The 19,905-nt window shown below is 44.6% G+C and overlaps 1 long non-coding RNA gene across 1 annotated transcript; it reads right to left on the minus strand.

Annotated features, from left to right (window-relative positions):
* Nucleotides 1-16,739: 16,739 nt before the first annotated feature.
* Nucleotides 16,740-19,648, minus strand: LOC308593240. The gene is made up of 3 exons (XR_014010876.1): nucleotides 19,552-19,648; nucleotides 19,229-19,505; nucleotides 16,740-19,194 (listed from the first exon to the last, which is right to left on the minus strand). It is a non-coding gene; the product is annotated as an uncharacterized lncRNA (long non-coding RNA).
* Between the last annotated feature and the right edge of the window lie 257 nt (nucleotides 19,649-19,905).

Consider the following 19,905-nt stretch of genomic DNA (forward strand, 5'->3'; position numbering starts at 1 on the left):
CCTGGGGATCACACTGCCAGGGATGGTGCACTCCCCACACACTCCTCTTCCTCTGCCAGTGAAGGCAGAAGGCAGGAACGGAGGAGGAGGAGGAGGAGGAGGAAGAGGAGGAGGAGAAGGAGGAGAGTAGTAGTTTGGACTTGATATCCCGCCTTTCACTCCCCTTAAGGAGTCTCAAAGCAGCTAACAATCTCCTTTCACTTCCTCCCCCACAACAAACACTCTGTGAGGTGAGTGGGGCTGAGAGACTTCAGAGAAGTGTGACTGGCCCAAGGTCACCCAGCAGCTGCATGTGGAGGAGCAGAGACGCGAACCCGGTTCCCCAGATTACGAGTCTACCACTCTTAACCACTACACCACACTGGAGACCAACAGAAGCCGGAGCTGGAGCCGACAACAGGCAGAACCAACTCATTCTAGTTTTGTCCCCATCCTCTTACCTGTTGGTTTCAGGACAGTTAACTACAAAGCCCAAAATTTGGCATGCCCTGCAAACCTGAACCCAAGTTTTGCAGTTGCAGTGAAAACCCTGCATTTTGCAATGCCCCACAAACTGAGTAGCTGATACACCAAACAAGGGCTTCGTACTTAACATTAACTATGAACTCCAAAGTTGGAGGATCCCCTCCAAACCTGCGCCAAACCTTTTGCAAGATTTTGATTTCCCCAAGGGCAACCCTGAGACAGAGGAGTGTTCAGCTCTGGGCTGGCTGTAGGAAAGAAGAAAGCCAAGTCACTTGAGGACTAGCTGCGGGCAGGCTAAGGTTGCTGGGGCAGTGCCCAATTCACTCTAATTGTTAGGGCCAGGGCTGTGCAGTCTGTCACCTTGCCCATTCATACCACTACAAACTAAGTCAGGCTAGGCAAACTCGGCCTTCCAGATGTTTTGGGACTACAACTCCCATCATCCCTGACCACTGGTCCTGTTAGCTAGGGATGATGGGAGTTGTAGTCCCAGAACATCTGGAGGGCCGAGTTTGCCTAAGCCTGAACTAAGCAAAGCTCCTGTGCAGTATGCAACTATGAATCATTTCCCCATGTTGAATCCTTGCTGATCCATGTCCAATTCCTTACTGGCAGGGGATGGGAGGGGTGTCAGCCATTTCAGCGCATGATAATTGAGAACTCATTCGCAGCCTCCTGTCTGCCTGTTTACAGAGTCAACCAAGGTCTGTCAGCTTTGTACAATGGAGAGATAGGAAAGGAAGCAAGAGGGCTTTTTTTATTATTTTTTGCAAATGCCATTGGCTCCTTTGTGCAACAGACTGTTAAATCCTATTAGCAAAGTTTCCCCAGGAGATGCTACATTAAGTGAAGGATGAGGTACTTTCCATTCCCTCCGTGCCTAAATAGTTCCTTTTTTATTTTAAGGGAGTGCTAACACTTTGCAAATTAAAAGAAAAAGGCAAGACAAATTGTTTTTGATCGGGGAATTAGTGCGGGGACCTGTAGTTACATGGAGCAAATCTGATGGGTTAGGAAGAAACTTCAGCCTCCAACTAGTGCTTTCAAGTTGTCAGAACAATGAATGAGAGGGAAGGACATGATAGAGGGTTAGAAAATTATGAATGATGTAGAGAGTGGGGTGGGGGTTTTATGGTCCATCTCCCATAATGTAGTATTACCCTGTGAAGTTTAACATCACATTTGCAAGCTCAATACAGAGACAAAAGAAAATACTTTCTCACACAATGCATGATCATTGTCTTATGAAATTCACTGCCACAAAATGTGGTAATGGCTAGTCAGGTGGCTTATAAAATTACATTCAAGAAAGTCAGGGAGAGGAAATCTATCGGTGACGATTAGTCATGCTACATAAATATAGGTGTACTGAGGCAATATATGTTTGAGATGGGCAAATCTGTCATTTTCAGTTTTCTCATTTCCCCAATATTCAGCTCGCCCTATTTCTGCACATATTTGTGATTTTATTTTAAAGTATTCATGAAAAGTTGTGTTCATTTTCATGCCCATTCCTCATAAAATTGTAAAAGCAATTTTGCCTTGTATATGCCTTTTTACAAGCAATTTGTAATGCTTTTTTTTTAAAAAAAATATTTTATTGAGTTTTCAAACATAAAATAGAAAATCACATAACAAACATACCAACAAGACATCATAGAGAAGAGAAGAAAAAGAAAAAGAAAAAAAGAAGAAAAGCAAATTATCACCTTGTTTCAGTTCTTATTTTATACCTCTCAGATGTTATACTTTTAATCTTAAAGTAATTTTTAACAATCAATTATGACTTAAATTAAACTTAATATTATTTTAAGTTTCAACCTTTTCTTACATATCACTTAATTTCCAAAATCTTTCAGACGAGTTGCTGGAATCATATTTTTCTGAATCGTGCAATTCCTTAACATTCATACAATTTATATTGTTTTTGTAAATAGTCTTTAAACTTTTTCCAATCCTCTTCCATTGTTTCTTCTCCCAAATCTCGGATTCTGCCAGTCATTTCAGCCAGTTCCATATAGTCCATCAATTGCGTCTGCTACTCTTCCAGTGTGGGCAAATCTTGTGTCTTCCAATGTTTTGCAATAAGTATTCTTGCTGCTGTAGTCGCATACATAAAAAAAGTTCTGTCCTTCTTTAACACTTTCTGGCCGACAATGCCCAAGAGGAAGGCCTCTGGTTTCTTAGTAAAGGTATATTTAAATACCTTTTTTAACTCATTGTAGATCGTTTCCCAGAAGGCCTTCACTCTTGGACAAGTCCACCAGAGGTGAAAGAATGTCCCTTCAGCCTCCTTACATTTCCAACATTTATTATCAGACAGGTGATATATTTTTGCAAGCTTGACTGGGGTCATGTACCACCTATATATCATTTTCATAATATTTTCCTTCAAGGCATTACATGCCGTGAATTTCATTCCGGTGGTCCATAACCTTTCCCAGTCCTCAAACATGATGTTATACCCAATATCCTGAGCCCATTTTATCATGGCTGATTTAACTGTCTCATCCTGAGTATTCCATTTAAGCAGCAAGTTATACATTCTTGAAAGTACCTTAGTCTTTGGTTCTAACAATTCTGTCTCTAATTTCGATTTTTCCACCTGGAATCCTATTTTTTTCTCCAAATTAAAAACCTCTTTAATTTCTGTTCTGGAGGTATTGCTGAATATGATCAGGGAGGACCAGTTGGTGCAAGGTATAGTGGTCGGAGCGAAACAATACAAACTGAAAGCTTTCGCAGATGACTTAGTCTTGACAGTACAGGAGCCGGAATCTAGTACAAAAAGAGTTCTGGAACTTATCTTGGAGTTTGGTCGGGTGGCGGGATTTAAGCTAAACAAACAAAAAACTAAGGTTTTGGTCAAAAATCTGACACCTACAGAGATAGATGGGTACCAGAAAGAGACAGAGCTAAGTGTGGTTTAAAAAGTGAAATACCTGGGGGTATCTTTGTCCACTAAAAATTTAAACCTTTTCAAAGATAATTATGAAAAATGTTGGTTGGAAATTAAAAAAGACTTGGATATTTGGTCAAGATTGAAACTTACCTTGTCAGGCCGAATCGCAGCTATAAAGATGTGCGTTTTGCCAAAAATGTTATTCTTATTTCAAACCCTTCAGGTCGTGGACAGAATGGAATGTTTTGGAAAATGGCAGAAGGATATCTCTAAGTTTGTCTGGCAGGGCAAAAAGCCCCGAATAAAATTTAAAATATTAACTGACTCAAAAGAAAGAGGGGGGTTTGCCCTGCCGGATCTAAGGTTGTACTATGAAGCTGCAGCCTTCTGCTGGTTGAAGGATTGGTTTCTGTTGGAAAACACCGATGTCCTAGATCTGGAAGGGTTTGATAATGTGTATGGTTGGCATGCATACTTGTGGTATGACAAGGCGAAGGTTCACAAACTGTTCAAAAACCATATTGTCAGAAAATCAATTTTTGCCGTCTGGATGAAGTACAAGGACTTATTAGAAAGTAAGACCCCGAGGTGGTTATCACCAGTGGAAGCCAAGATTTCTAAAAAAAGGCCCAATATGGAGGCCTACTGGCCAAAATATTGGGAATTGATTGAAAGAGTTGGAGATAATTGGAAGCTCCAAAGCCAGGACAAACTAAAAAATAAGGTGCGAGATTGGTTACATTATGCTCAAATTCAAGAGGTATTTAAAATGGACAAAAAAGTGGGTTTTCAGTTGGAGAAATCGAAACTGGAGACGGAGTTACTAGAACCAAAGACTAAGGTACTTTCGAGGATGTATGACTTGCTGCTTAAATGGAACACACAGGATGAGACAGTTAAATCTGCTATGATAAAATGGGCACAGGATGTAGGACACAACATTATGTCTGAGGACTGGGAAAGGTTATGGAACACCGGTATGAAATTCACGGCATGTAGTGCCTTGAAAGAGAACATTATGAAAATGGTATACCGGTGGTACATGACCCCAGTCAAGTTGGCTAAAATATATCATCTTTCTGATAATAAGTGTTGGAAATGCAAGGAGGCAGAAGGGACATTCTTTCACCTCTGGTGGACCTGCCCGAAAGTAAAGGCCTTTTGGGAAATGATACATAATGAGCTGAAAAAGGTATTTAGATATACCTTTTCTAAGAAACCAGAGGCCTTTCTTCTGGGCATGGTGGACCGGAAGGTGCTAAAGAAGGATAGAACCTTGTTTATGTATGCAACCACAGCAGCAAGGATCCTTATTGCAAAGTTCTGGAAGACACCAGATTTACCCACACTGGAGGACTGGCAGACGCAGCTGATGGACTACATGGAGTTGGCAGAAATGACTGGCAGAATCCGAGATCTGAGCGAAGAAACAATGGAGGAAGACTGGAAAAAATTTAAGGACTATTTGCAAAAATATTATAAGTTGTTGGAATGTTAAGATTTGCACGATTAAGAAACGTCACGCCTCTGCAAATTATCTAAGTAAAAGATAAAGTAAGTAATGATGGAAAAAACGAGATAAATTAGAAACAAAATATTATGTTTATTAAAAGTCTTGAAAACAAATTACAAATTTTTGAAATTGGTAACATAATAAATTTAAAGGTACAATAAGATGTGAAACAAGATAATAAATTGCTGAACTGGTTAGAACAATGAAAGCAATGTTGAGAGGATGTGAGGAGGCCCAAAAGAAAGTGAATTTGATGATTTTTAACTTTTGTCTTCTTTTTTCTACTCTTCTTCATATATATAAAAAAATGTTTCTTGTATGTTGCTATGTAAATTAATCTGTTAACCTATGGAAAGAAACGCAATAAAAAATTTTATAAAAAAAAAAAAACCTCTTTAATTTGAGCGTAATGTAACCAATCTCGCACCTTATTCTTCAATTTCTCCAAACTCTGCAACCTCCAGTTGTCTCCGATTTTTTCTATTATTTCCCAATATTTCGGCCAATTGGCCTCCATATTGAGTCTTTTCCGGGCCTTGGCCTCCATTGGTGATAACCACCTTGGGGTCTTGTTTTCTAATAAGTCTTTGTACTTTATCCAGACCATAAATATTGCTTTCCTGACAATATGGTTTTTGAACACTTTATGAACTTTTACCTTGTCGTACCACAAATATGCATGCCATCCAAAAGCATTGTTGAACCCTTCCAGATCTAGGACATCAGTGTTTTCTAAGAGTAACCAATCCTTCATCCAGCAGAAAGCTGCAGCTTCATAATATAACCTTAAGTCCGGCAGGGCTGTAATGCTTTTTTGTACATTGTTTCTCCTAATATGCATGTTCATTGGATGCATTCTTTAGTTGGAGAACTCTGTCGCAAAATTCAGAGAAGTGTGACTTTCAAAGGAAAGTTGCACTTTGGTTCAGGTAGGGCAAATTGTGTGGTAGAAAGCCAACCAAATTAATCACCCATCCCTAGTACCTGGGCTTCAACATCTCTACACCAGAAGAGGCACCCAAAACCATCTCAGAAGCAGTCAGCTACAGAGATAACCCCACTCTTTTCTTTATATTTACTGTAGATTACTCTCACCAATGAACGGACTGGAAATAATCCAGGCATCATGGAGATTGCTTATTCCAGACAGCAGTGCTTGCAACAGAATAACTCCCTTGAAAACATCACTTGAGCATCAGTGGTGCATTAACTCAAGAGAGGAACAGGCTACCTCCGGAGCTGTCAGTACCAGTACCAACTCACAGTTCTTTTTTCTTCTTCTTCTTTTGGACACCTCCACTGTCATCTGTAGCCTTGCATAGCTTGTGAGAGATGACAAATATCACAGCAAGAAAGTTGGGGGGGGTGCATGAATAACTTTTGTTTCCTGATACTTTATACCAGCCGTATTCACCCCATAACTCACCAACAGAGTCCATCAAGGGAGAAAAATCTGAAGTTAAAGTATTTTCAGGTAATACAGTTGGGATGGGTAGGTACACAAGAGGAGAAAGCATGGAAGCCATTCAGGAAGACTGAAGAGAAGAAGATGGTGAAATCCCAGCCTCTGATAAGGCTTTGCTTCAAGCTTTTATTTCTAGGGCAATTTTGTTTGAGATGAGCTTATGAAAAAAAAATGAATGCACGTGTGCGTTTTTGCTTATTTTCTTTTGACACTTCCCTCTACTTCTTCAGTGCTGGTAAATGACATTCAGTTCGAATTATTTGTTCCAATCAATGGTATTTTTCAAGTACTTTTCTCACCAGTTTTTACTTTTTAATTTACTTTTTGCCTTGATATCTGCATGACACTTGAAATGATGGTAGAAGTTTCTGACTCTTCTTTCTAAGGTTTTTATAAATAAATAAAAAATAAAACACGAATCATTTTGGTACTATAACGTCTCTTAATCTGGACACTAAACTTCTGTTGATGCACCCTAGAATAGCATTGGCTTTTTTCTGCTGCTGCACCACACTGTTGACTCACGTTAAACTTGTGGTTTATTAAGAACTCTAGATCCTTTTCACATGTACTACCATGGGTGGCGCTGTGGGTAAAACCACAGAGCCGAGGACTTGCCGATCAGAAGGTCGGTGGTTCAAATCCCTGCAACAGGGTGAGCTCCCATTGTTCGGTCCCTGCTCCTGCCAACCTAGCAGTTTGAAAGCACGTCAAAGTACAAGTAGATAAATAGGTACCGCTGCGGCAGGAAGGTAAACGGTGCTTCCTTGTGCTGCTCTGGTTCACCAGAAGCAGCTTAGTCATGCTGGCCACATGACCCGGAAGCTGTCTGCGGGCAAACGCCGGCTCCCTCGGCCTATAGAGCGAGATGAGTGCCGCAACCCCAGAGTCGGTCACGACTGGACCTAATGGCCAGGGGTCCCTTTACCTTTACCTTTTTACTGGCAACCCATCCTATATATGTGCATCTGGTTCTTCCTGCCTAAGTGTAGAATCTTACATTTGTCCCTATTGAAATTCATTTTGTTCATCTGGGCCCAGTTCTCCAGTCTGTTAAGATCTTCTTGAATCCTGGTTCTGCCTTCCGCAGCATTAGCTACCTGCCCAGTTTTGTGTCAACCCCAAATTTGATGAGCATCCCTCTATTCTTCATCCAGTTGTCTGAGGTTTTTAATAAGAAAAACAAATACCTTAACAAAATGGGGGGGGGGGTATTCTCATTCCCCCTCTCATAGGAGACATCTCTTCATGTGAGCAACCCAGTGTTTGAACTAGAAACTCCTTCATTTCAGCCACAGCAGCTTCAAGTTTTGCCAAAGCTAGTTCCTGGCTCACATACACATTATGCTTTTCCTGTGGGTAGCTCACTCAACATGGTAGATGTGGGAGTGGAGGCAACAGGGAGAAGACCATCTGAATTGACCCTAATTTCTTTAAGTTCCAACTGAAAATAGCCCTAACATGGGTAGACTAACTGCGGTCCCCAAAAGATTCTCTCAAGCCAGACTTTTACTATGCAAGCAAACAACAACAATAGCATATTCACTTCATGCAAATCAATCCTCCCTAATGGCCTGAAAAGGTTCCGTCAATTGATTTAACTATTGGGGCTGAAAGATCATATGGAAAAACTCGGCTGCAATCCAGTTAAGGAAGTGGTTAAGCCTAATTTGATTGACGAACAGCATTTCAAAAGGAGTCAGTTCATCAGTCATTGACACACATCAGTTACCCATGTGAAATACTTCATTGCTAATGTTTTTGGCACTTCTCATCCAGAAGGCTTGGGAAAGTATGGAATTTGGGAAGTTACAAAAACTCAGAACAACAATATTATCATGATTAGTAATACATAACATTCCCAACTCATATACCAAGTATACAGTCCTGCTCAACATTCTTAAAATATAAGACGGGGTGGGGAATTTTTGAAGCCTGAGGACCACACTACCTTTCTATCAATCTTCTGGGGGTGGCATTCCAATGGTGAGTAAGGCTAGAAGTGAAAGTGGGTAGGACAATATGTGTGACTCTTAGTTTGGGACAGTAAGATACACTCCAGCCACACAAAAGCAAGGGGGTTCTGCTCACACCTGTATCTTTCCATCCTACCTCCAGACGAGCAAGAGGCACCATTGCATTCCAATGAGACATTTCAAACAGGCGAAAGCACTTGAGGCAATTGCAGAGCACGGCTGATAAAGGGGTGGACTGAGAAGGGTCCCAATGGCCTGACAGAGAGAACTGCAAGGCCACATTCAGACCCTTGGCTTGAGATCCCCACCTCTGATGTAACATCTACTTCACACAAAATGTTTATGGAGATCTCCAAAGATGTTGCCCAGATGGGAATCCACAGAGGTTGCTGATAGTGTAGATGGGCATTTCGATGAAGAAGACTGACATGAAGCAATTATGATTTGTGCCAAGATGTTGGTCATTCCTCAAAGTTGCTGTCATGATCATGCAGATCACCATGGCTGTGTTCCTCATACAGCCAGTGCCTCTGCCTGATCCTGGTTGGGTTGTGAGCCCAACAGTGTCCCATATGAAGCTACCTGGATCCTGTGATCACTGTCAAAAGCCTGTCTTCATGTGCCCCCTCCACGAGAGGTTCAGAGGGTGGCAACACAGAAATGGTTCTGCAGTGGCTCTCCATTTGTTGAAGCTCACCTGGTGCCTTCATTATATATCTTTAGAAACAAGACAAAAACATTCCTGTTCTCCCAGCCCTTTGGCTAATTAAATATATATAAGGCCTCTTAAACTCTGTGGTGGGTATTGCTTGTTTGTTATTATGTTATGTATTTTTGAATTTTTATACTGTAAACCACCCTGTAATCCTCTGATGAAGGGCAGTAAATAAATAAATAAATAAATAAATAAATAAATAAATAAATAAATAAATAAATAAATAAATAAATAAGAATAAGAGAATAAGAATTTGTATGATTGCTCATGACCCAGCAAACATTTGCACCCGGCCTGTGTTGCCCAAATGGCAACTGTCAATATGATATGCTAGTAATCTGCCGCTTTGTCACATTTCCACTCATTGAGCAGTAACCATCAGCAGGGAATTTTTTGTTGTTGTGTTGAGAGTTTTTGTCACTAACAGATCTCCTGACACTGAGTGGATGCAGCATGACAAGAGAAGCCGAATATTCTACCACAATTGCAAAATAAGAGCTTGCTTCTGTTAAATGCAAATTTCATCTTCTTGTTTACCCTTTGCCTTTGTCAGAAGTACAATTAAAATTGCCTCCTCTTCTCCCTGTTCTTTCTCACCTTCTCTCACCTATTAATCACTGATTGGAGTCAGTCATCTAATAGAGGATAATAAAACCCTCTTTCTAAAAGATTAAGGATGACTCACCAAATCTAAGAACTTTAGGGACTCTCAACCGTCGTCAAGTCAGCCCAATTTACCAAAGCCATCACTAAACACAAAGTTATGTTAGAAAGCATTTTGACACTTTTGAGCACCTGCTAAGTGGGCAGCTATCTGACTGTCCCTTGGAAATGCCAGCCAATTTCTCACCATGATTTTCACAGTTAATATGGAGGGGAGGGTCATAAGTCAGTGGCAGAGCACATGTGTTGCATGTGGAAGGTCCCATTTTCAATCCTTGGCATCAAGAATTTAAAAGGCTGGCAACTTCCACCCCACCATGTGGGAATCCCTTGAAGACAACCACAGTGCCTAGAGACAGTCAGGTTGACTGCATCAATAGCAGTGACCAGGGGGGAAATGACCACTGGGAGGGACACAGAAAAAACACCATGGCGCAACAGCAACTGCACAACCGTTTGTCCTCATCTGCCCCAGCTGCAACAAAGCATCTCTCTTGGTCTCTATAGCCACAGCAGGCACTGTAACCTTCCAACAGTTTGACTTCACCCCAAAGGCGCACTCCCCCATTGCCCCACGAGACAGACGGACGCCAACCAGAAAATCTGTCCCCGGGTGTAACTTCCTCCTCCCAAATCTGCCTGACCCTGCTCCTCAATGCCAATTCAGGCAAAGCTCCTATTCAGACAGCTGCAGACAATGCTGATCACTAGAGTGCTGTCAGGACAAACTGTGTTTTATCAGCTGGCTTTAAATGTATTCTGGTTGTCAGAGATGTGGCTCAAACGAACACCTGGGAAGAGGCTGACTCTGGAGATGATGGAATGCCAGTACAGAGGGAGCCGAGTCTGGAGAAGAGGAAATGCAGTCACAGACAGTCACAGACAGAACAGGAGTGGGTTAGTTCAGCCCCCCTTCATGAAGAGTTCCCAGTCTCGGATAGAGCAGCAGACTCGGAAAGCTCGCAGCCGAAGGGGGGGAGTTGGATGGCATTGAGGGGGTTGCTATGCAACCAGAAGGGAGGCAGCGCTTAGAGGGCTCTTCGTTTGAGAGTGGGTGGGGGGAGTCTGCCCACCTTGACCCCGAACCAGAAGAGCTGAAAGGGTTAAAATGCAACAGAAGTACAAGAGAGGAAGAACTGGACTTTGGTGCCCTTCATGCTGCGAAAGGGGCGGAGACTCAGAGTGACCAACTGGTAGCTAAGAGCGGCAGGTTCAGAGCCTCTCTCTGGGTGTTAATTGTAAATAAATGCACCATAAAACCGCCAGAGACCCATTAATTCTTATCAGAGCTTGCTTGCCTGCCTGAGATCATTACACTTGTGTATTTTAGTTACTGTGTTTAACTTCCATATTTTGTAATGATGTTTTTAAATGCTATCAGCTGCCTTGAATCCAAACTCGGGATGGGAGTCCCTGCGTAATGGGAAACCTCAAGTCCAGCATCTGAACATAGCCCTCCAGACCTCTCCATCTCCCTAGGCCATGTCCTCTTCCCCAGGCCACATTTTTCACTGCCCTTCCTCTGTGTGCTCCTTGACTGCTTTTGCCTGAATGAAATGTATCCTAGACTGGAGATAATGTCTCTTGCTTGCCTTATTGGAGGAATCTGGGGCTGGTGGGGCTGACTCCTATATGGCTGGAATGTGGTCTACCGTACAAGTTCCAAAAGCTACATCTGTAGCTCTGCCTACATTTGTCCCTAGCTCCACCCATGTGCCCCCCCCAAGGCCCCCTATAAAGGGATATGGCCCTGGGACTGAAAATAGTCACCCCCACCTCTCCCGTGGTAGCACCCAACCACACACAACCTTACCTGCTTCAGGAGCCTTGGCCAAAAAGCAGCGGGCCATAAATCTGAGAAATAAATAGCTCAATCTATTGAAATGAATAAGGATGCCATTCTGGACTTCAGCATGTATGCCATGCTCAGGTTTATTGTGCCAGGAAGAGATCCCTGGAGCAGTGACAAAATCAACATGTAAGGGATACAGTGCCCTGAATGTGTAAACGGATCTTCAAAGAGAGAGAAGGAGAAGCAGAATATTATTTTAAACAGTCTTTCCAAATGGAGTTCCTAGGGAGGTGAACAGAACTAATTATGTTCAATTAAAAAAACATACTGTTCTACATCCAAATATGGGAATGAGCATACGTGTTCTTCTTAATCCTGGTCTCTTTACCTTCGGCAAACAGTATAATTATTATTTTGAGTTCTATGCAGGCTAAGAGTAGTACATCGTAATAATGAGGTCGGCAGGACAAGACGTTCAATAATACATAGCCTGCTGTAGCAGAAATCAAATGCTGAAATGCCAAGGATGGGGTCCTATCGCAGGCATCTTCCACATTTGTTTAACTCCTATCACTCATATGCTTTGGTTTTGTTTATTGCTTCAGAGTTCTCAAGCTGACATTTTGTCAAGGCTAAGGAGGTTCCATACCCTCCAACATTTCTCCACAAAAATAGGGGCATCCTATTCCGTACTCTCCAACATTTCTCTGATGAAAATAGAGGTGTCCCCTCCAACATTTCTCCAATGGAAATAGGAATGACCTATTCCATACCCCGCAGCATTTCTCTGATGAAAACAGGGGCGTCCTAAGGAAAAGCAAGACATTCCAGGATCAAATCAGAAACCAGGACGGCTTCTGTAAATTCAGGACTGTCCCTGTAAAACAGGGACACTTGGGTGGTCTGGAAGTTTCATGTGAGGTGGCATTTGAAAAAATGAAAGTGAAACCTCCTTCTTAGAAGTTGTTGAATGATGCTAATCAAAGATGGTTTTGCTGGCATGATTATTATTTTTTAATTTAAAAAAAAATATTTTTTTTTCAAATTAAAGTTTTTCAAACACATACCCAACATACTACATAAAAATACAATTCCAAAGAATCACCTGAACTTCCCTCCTCCCCTTTGTGGGTCCGATTGTTAGTCATTTCCCCCTGCGTCTCTTATAATAATCCAAACATTTTACCTCTCCATTATATCCATTAAACTACAAGTGTTATTCCAGTCCTAAAAGCTAAAGGTAAAGGGACCCCTGACCATTAGGTCCAGTCGTGGCCGACTCTGGGGTTACAGTGCTCATCTCGCTTTATTGGCTGAGGGAGTCGGCGTACAGCTTCCAGGTCATGTGGCCAGCATGACTAAGCCACTTCTGGCGAACCAGAGCAGCACACGGAAACACCATTTACCTTCCCGCCGGAGCGGTACCTATTTAGTACATGCTTTTGAACTGCTAGGTTGGCAGGAGCTGGGACCGAGTAATGGGAGCTCACCCCGTCGCAGGGATTCGAACCACCGACCTTCTGATTGGCAAGTCCTAGGTTCTGTAAATTTAACTCACAGTGCCATCCCTTTTTATTCCAATCCTACTACAGTGGGAATCCATTCCGCGAGTCTCTTCGCCTTGCGGTTTATTCGTCTTGCGAAGCAAGCCCATTAGCGGCTTAGCGGATTAGCGCTATTAGTGGCTTAGCGGGCTTAGCGGATCAGCTGATAAGCGGTTTAGCGTCTTAGCGGATCAGCTGATAAGCGGCTTAGCGGATCAGCTGTTAAGCGGCTTAGCGGATCAGCTGATAAGCGGCTTAGCGGATCAGCTGTTAAGTGGCTTAGCGGCTTGGGAAAAAGGGGGGTAAGGAAAAAAACCCCGCAGGAACTCGCAAGACATTTTTGTCTTGCGAAGCAAGCCCATAGGAAATTTGTTTTGCGAAGCACCTCCAAAACGGAAAACCCTTTCGTCTTGTAGGCTGAGCCTAGTCCATGCCAGGGAACCGTTGGCCCGCGTCCTCAGATCCAGAGAGAGAGTAAAGAAAACTCCAGGAAAGATCCTTCTTTGGAGGAAAGCAGTTTTATTCTCTGTGCACAGGAGACAGCCAGCAGAATAATTTCTGGAAGACTGACTGCCCAAAAAATACGCCTCTGCAGACTTTCTTATACCTTGAGTAGGCTCTCTCCCTCCTCCCCACGCCCTCCAGAAACTCCCCAATCAACTGGAAAGTTTTCAACTTATTTTTAGCATGTCTATAGCCCTCTAAACAGCCCTCCCTATTGTTCCCTATACAGGCGTCTTGCATCCCTTCCTCCCGTCTCCTCCGTATGTGTCTTTTTTTTATCTTGCATTCCTAAAGTAAAAAAGCGAGGGGCCTATTCTGCAGGTCTGGCTATTTCTAGCTTACAGCCTCTGTCTTATCTTACATTCCTTCGAGGGGCCTTTTTTGCAGGTGAAGTTATTTCTAGCTCAGAAATTGACTTAGATCCAAGGTATAGAAGATCCTTCTTAGAAAGCATATAGAAAGCAACCCTTCCCTCTCCCTTCACTCCCTCCTCTTCTTATGAACAACCTAATACTTAGGTTCGTTCTGGGGTAGGGGTCTATAATCTCTCATGAAAGCAAGCACGCGAGGTCCCATCATGCGAGACATCATCTTCTCCATCATATTTTGCATACATTGCATCAAGCAGGGCATACAGAAGCAGAAAAGCAATAGAAGCATTATTGGACCTATCACCATAGTAAATATTCTCCCCATCCATCCACCTGGGAAGATGCCGTCCAACCAAGACATATCCCAGCCCTCCCAGGTTTGTACAGGGACATGTGCTACCTTTTCAATGCTTGCTGCCAGATCACGGATAGCCTCGCCATGGTCTGAAATGTTGAAGCAACATGCTCCACCTGTGAGGTTCAGGGCAGCACAAAAACCTCCTTGCTTAGCTAAAATGAAGTCCATTCCCAAACGCAATTGGAGAATAGCCGTTCGGGTTTCATCTAGCTGGGTGGCAACAAGGCGGAGGGCGGTGGCTGTGGCATTGGCCACAATTTCTACCACTGCCTGGAGCCTGATGATTCGATTGAGATTGTAAATGGGCTCTCTGGCGCCTGCTACTAGCTCATCGGGGTTCCAGGAGGCAGGATCATAGTGGGCGATTATCCGCTCAGGTGGCCATTCGTCCTTTCCCCAGGTTTGTTTACTACCCCCTGCGATGTTGGAGATATCAGCAAAGCGGCGGGAACGATGGGATGGGGAAGAGGGTATCCACATTGGAGGTACAAGAAATGCTGGAAAGCAGACACCATATCCATTTTGTGGATAGATGTGATAAGCTTTTGTTCCACAAATCCAATAAATATTACTGCCGCGCTGAGAAGAGGTCCAGCTGGCTCGAGAACTTCCCACCATGAGTGCAAGGTTGGTACAAGCCCCACCACATTCAGAGATGTCCAAAGGACTACTACATGTACAGTTACATGATGACCGTCCTATAAACCTCGTATAGTTGTAGACGGCATTTCGGGTTTGATTAATACAGAACCATCCAGAGACCCTATAAACTCGTAAAGGAGCTGAATGGTTCCAATAAGGAGTTGGGCGGGATGGACTATATGTATATTGGATCTGAGAACGATTGAGGGGTATGGGCAGCATGGGCATTCCTCCTCCTCCATCTAAGGGTCCAAGGGTACAAACTAAACAAGCAGTTTTATTTGCTTCATGGGCTACTATTTCTGCCAATTGAAGCCACTTGTTATAGGGACTCTGAGCCCCCTGTTTTCTCATTTCCTGTGTGGGGAAAATGCTATTACGATTTAAGACCTGGAAGCATTTGGCCTTGGGAATAGATTCTCCCATCATAAATAGGAGAAGGATCATCAAGGGGATGGAGGGGGATCGCTTCCTTCCACAAAACCTATGGCGCTCGTGCCAACAGAAATACGAGAGCATCCATATGACAAGGGCGGTACATATCACTCCTACCCACCAAACCCAATCCTTCCATGGTTCCTTCCACCAATACTCGGGGTTCATTTCTAGTTTTCTTCTACAGCTGAAGGGCCCACTGATACTCGTATTCAATTATTTGCCGGGCCTCAGGGGTGCCTCTCCACTTCTCTGCTGAGGCACCTACTATATGGAGCAATTTCCCTACAATCCCTTGTGGGTGGACTGGGCTCTCGTGTTGTCTCTTCAAGATATTATACCCAAAAGGGGCTCCTCCCTCTTCATATATCAGCATGCACCCACAGGAATATGTCCACCCCTGCAATGGCCTGACACTTGGGGTGACTATATCAAGGGGTTCCGGGCCCAATACCAAAAGTCCGATTGGTGCCTCTGAATTTGCTGGAGAGCAAGTTTCTACGTTGGGGACGCTGCCCGCGGGCGCCCCTCCCATCCAATTCTTCAGCCGTGCGTGGAGATATCAGCCTCCGGAGTGATATCAGCAGGGCGGTTGTCTACCGGGCGTCTGGAGATGGTCAGCCGAAGGGAATTCTCTGGATCTGGTGTTACTGTCCAGTCTGAAATGGCTTTCTTCACTCGAGTATGGTGGACCCACGGGGTGATGCCGGCAACCTTCACAGCAGTAGGGGTAGAGAGTAGCACAGTGTAGGGTCCCCTCCAGCAGGGCTGTAGGGGGGCTCGCTGCCAGTCTTTCACCCACACTTCGTCACCTGGCTCGAACTGATGGAACGGTTCAGTTAACACACATGGGGTGCGAGCCTGGGTCCACCTGTTGAGATAAGAAAGAACTCGGGAGAGTGACTGTACATAATTATTCAATTGCACATCTTGGCTAACATATGGAGTTAACATTCTAACATATGGAACTGGTCTCCCAAACATAACTTCAAAAGGTGACAAATGGGTCCGTTTTGACGGGAGACTGCGGACCCTGAGTAATGCCAAGGGCAACATGGTCACCCAATTAGACCCGGTCTCCTGTGTCAGCTTGGACAGCTGATTTTTTTAGAGTTCTGTTCATTCTCTTTACTTTTCCAGAACTCTGGGGTCTATAAGCAGTATGCAGCTTCCAGTTGATCTGGAGCGCTTTAGCCAGTCCCTGTAGGACTGCATGAACAAATGCTGGTCCATTGTCAGATCCTATGGACCTTGGTAGTCCATAGCGAGGGATGATTTCCCTAAGCAGGCACCTGGTTGCTTCAAGTGCCTTTTCAGTCTTTGTGGGCCATGCTTCAACCCATCCGGTGTAGGTGCACACTGCTACCAGCAGGTAGCGGTGCAGTCTACAACGGGGTAATTCAGTAAAGTCCACGACAAGATCTTCCATAGGTGCAGTTCCACTGTGCTGAATCCCTGGGGGAGCCAGTGGTCCGGCTCTGGGATTATTCTTTTGACACAGCAGGCATTTCCTGGAAATCTGGGCTGCCAGTTGGTAAAGGTGGGCTATATAGAAGCATTTTTCCAGCTGCTTAGTTGTAGCATCTGGTCCTATGTGGGTTGAATCATGGTATCTCTGAGTAACCTGCCGAGAAAGGGACTCTGGAATCCATATCCTGTCATCAGGGGTAAGGTACCATCCTTCGTTGGACAACGTCAACCCCTGAGCGTCTGCAGTGTCCCTTTCCTGCTTCGTATAAGCTGGCTTGTCAGTAGTGCTTAAAATCTTTTCTGGGACCAGTGCTCCAATAACCGAGGCGGGGGCCAGTTCTCGGGCTGCTTCCTTGGCTACTCTGTCTGCCAATCGGTTTCCTCTGGCCACTTTCCCTGGTCCAGTCTTGTGTCCATAACAATGGATAACTGCCACTGCCTCGGGCTCCCATACAGCATCCAGAAGGTTCAATAAGGCTTGTGGGTGGGCCACCTGGCTTCCTCTGGAGGTAAGCAAACCTCTTTCTTTCCATAAGGCTCCATGGGCATGTAAAGTCAGGAATGCATACTTAGAATCTGTATAAATGTTTATCTTCTGTCCCTTTGCCAGGCTCAGGGCTCTGGTAAGCGCAGTTAGCTCTGCCAGCTGGGCCGACGTTCCAGGTGGAAGTGACTTTGCTTCGATCACCTGGTCTTCCAGGGCTACCACTGCATAGCCTGCCTTCCAGTGTCCAGCCTCAATGAAGCTGCTTCCATTCATAAACCATGATGGCCATTGGGGATCTGCTTCATCTTTAAGGTCAGGCCTGCTAGAATACACCTCATTCATTACTTCAATGCAGTCATGCGTGGGCTCCTCACCTTCTCCTACCGGTAATAGGGTAGCTGGGTTGAGGGCTGTGGTGACTTGGAATTTCTAACGCGGATGTAGTAGCATCTGACATTTCCTCATTTTAGCCTGGGAGAAGAAATAGGTGCCTTTCGGCAGATGGCACGCTGATTCTTTCCTAAGCGGCCTCGCCCTCCTCTTCTTCTCCTAACGGTGGACTTCCTGTCTTCAGGGCCATCAACTTCTTTGCCTGGTACTTCTTCTTTTTCTTCTGGGTCTCTTTTTCCCTCTAATTATAAATGGTCTGGGCTAATTCCAGCATCCATTCAAGGGTGTGGCCCATAAAAAACCTTCATTTTTTTTTGGTGGATATCGGGCGCCGCTTGGGCTACAAAGGCAGTTTTTATGATAGGGGCATTGGCAGCCTCATCTGGGTCCACAGGGATATACTGGCGGTAGGCTTCCTTCAGCCTCTTTAAGTAGGCTTCAGGGGCCTCCTCTGTCCCTTGCATTCTCATGTGTGCTCGGGCTTCAGCATGAATTCGCCTATCCTCCTCTGTAGCTAGCAGGGCACCCATCAAATATTGCACATCATAAGAAGTGGGGTTGTATGTTTTAAAAATTGGCAGGGTTTTCTTCAAATGAAGGGTTTTGGTTCTTCCAATTACAAACATTTGCACTAGAGAAGGGGACATGTTGAACTGTATGAGTTCTATTGGGCACAACCCCATCAGGTCCCGCGGGGGCCGGAGGGTCATACACTCTATGGAGAGGCATCACTCTGGCCGCGCCCTTCTCCTGTGCTTTATGTGCCCTATGGAGGGTCACTCTTTTCGCTGCCTTTCCCCACTTTTTCTGCCACTTTCTTCTCTGTTCCCCTATACATCCCGCTGTTTTTAACATATGGGGACTGACGTCCACTTCTCATAAGGTTCCACATACTTTCTCAAACGTTCTGCCTGTTCCTCTGTTCATATCTTTCCATCACTTGTCAACTTAATCAATCTTCCTACAAATGCCTCATCCTCATCATCCTCTTCTCGTTCCTCCCTTTCTCCATCTTCGCCCAGGTCTAACAATGCATTGTCCACGGGATTGGGGGCTGGGCCATCTGTTCCCTGTGGCGGGGGTGGTGCCAGGGCTGTTGCCGGGGCATAAGGCGGTGGGGGCATTAAAACTTTATCTTCTTCCTTCTCTAAATCCTGGAGGACTGGGGGGTTGTCCTCCTGTCTTCCTGACTGAGCAGATACGGCTGCCTGAGACCTTTTGGCAGCATGACTTCAGCCAAGGGGGGTTCTTTTCCACATTGGTCTTCCATGTGGAAATGTAGGGGATTTGATCAGAACGGTCATTCAAAATGTTCTGATATAATGGATTAATGAATTGCAAATCAAGGGTCCTGATGGACGGCCAATTTATTCTTTTGGGGTGGGCCAATCTAATTTACACAATGTCCTCATCCTCCCCTCTCATCAGCTTGAATCTCCAAAAGCATTTCAAAGGGGTACTTTTACTTTGGCCAGAACCCATTTCTTCCAGATACTTCGCTCCTATTCACAATAAAAATTCTCTCACACTTCACACACTACAGTCCTACAATCGCTCGGCCAAAGGGGACACTAAGCCCTGGCCCACACTTGACAATTCAGTCACTAAAGTATCTGACATGCAACATACAACATATAAAACACATCAATATAATTTCAACATGTAACACAAAACACACCAAAATAATTTCAGCATGCAATACACAAAACACACCAAAATAATTTCAGCATGCAATACACAAAACACACCAAAATAATTTTCCCCTCTGTTCCCCTTTTTACCAAACCTTCCTGGTGGCACACCACTGCCACGCCTCTGTTCCCCTTTTTTCCCTTCCTGGCTGCACACTACTGCATAACCATTCCCTTCCCGGCTGCACACTACTGCATAACCATTCCCTTCCCGGCTGCACACTACTGCATAACCAGGTGAGGCTGATCAGGCCTCCCTCTTTTCCCTTGGGCCCACGTCCACGCCCTTTCCCTTGGGCTTACCGTTTTCTGCTGCGGATTCCTTTCCCTGGCCAGTCCTCTTTCCTCCCTCGACCTGGGTCCTTGCTCTGGAGCGGTGTGGCTGGTTCCCCCCACAAATTGGCAGGGTGCGCGCGTGGAGCCTGCAATCACCGATCTGAGCTGTCCACCAGGTCGAGCCTGGCTCCCTCCAGCCCTCTGAGGTGGGGCAGGTTCCCGGTCAGGGAACCAAGATGTAGGCTG

Source organism: Podarcis bocagei, assembly GCF_964188305.1.
Source record: "Podarcis bocagei genome assembly, chromosome: 8".
In the NCBI taxonomy this organism is placed as follows: Eukaryota; Metazoa; Chordata; class Lepidosauria; order Squamata; family Lacertidae; genus Podarcis; species Podarcis bocagei.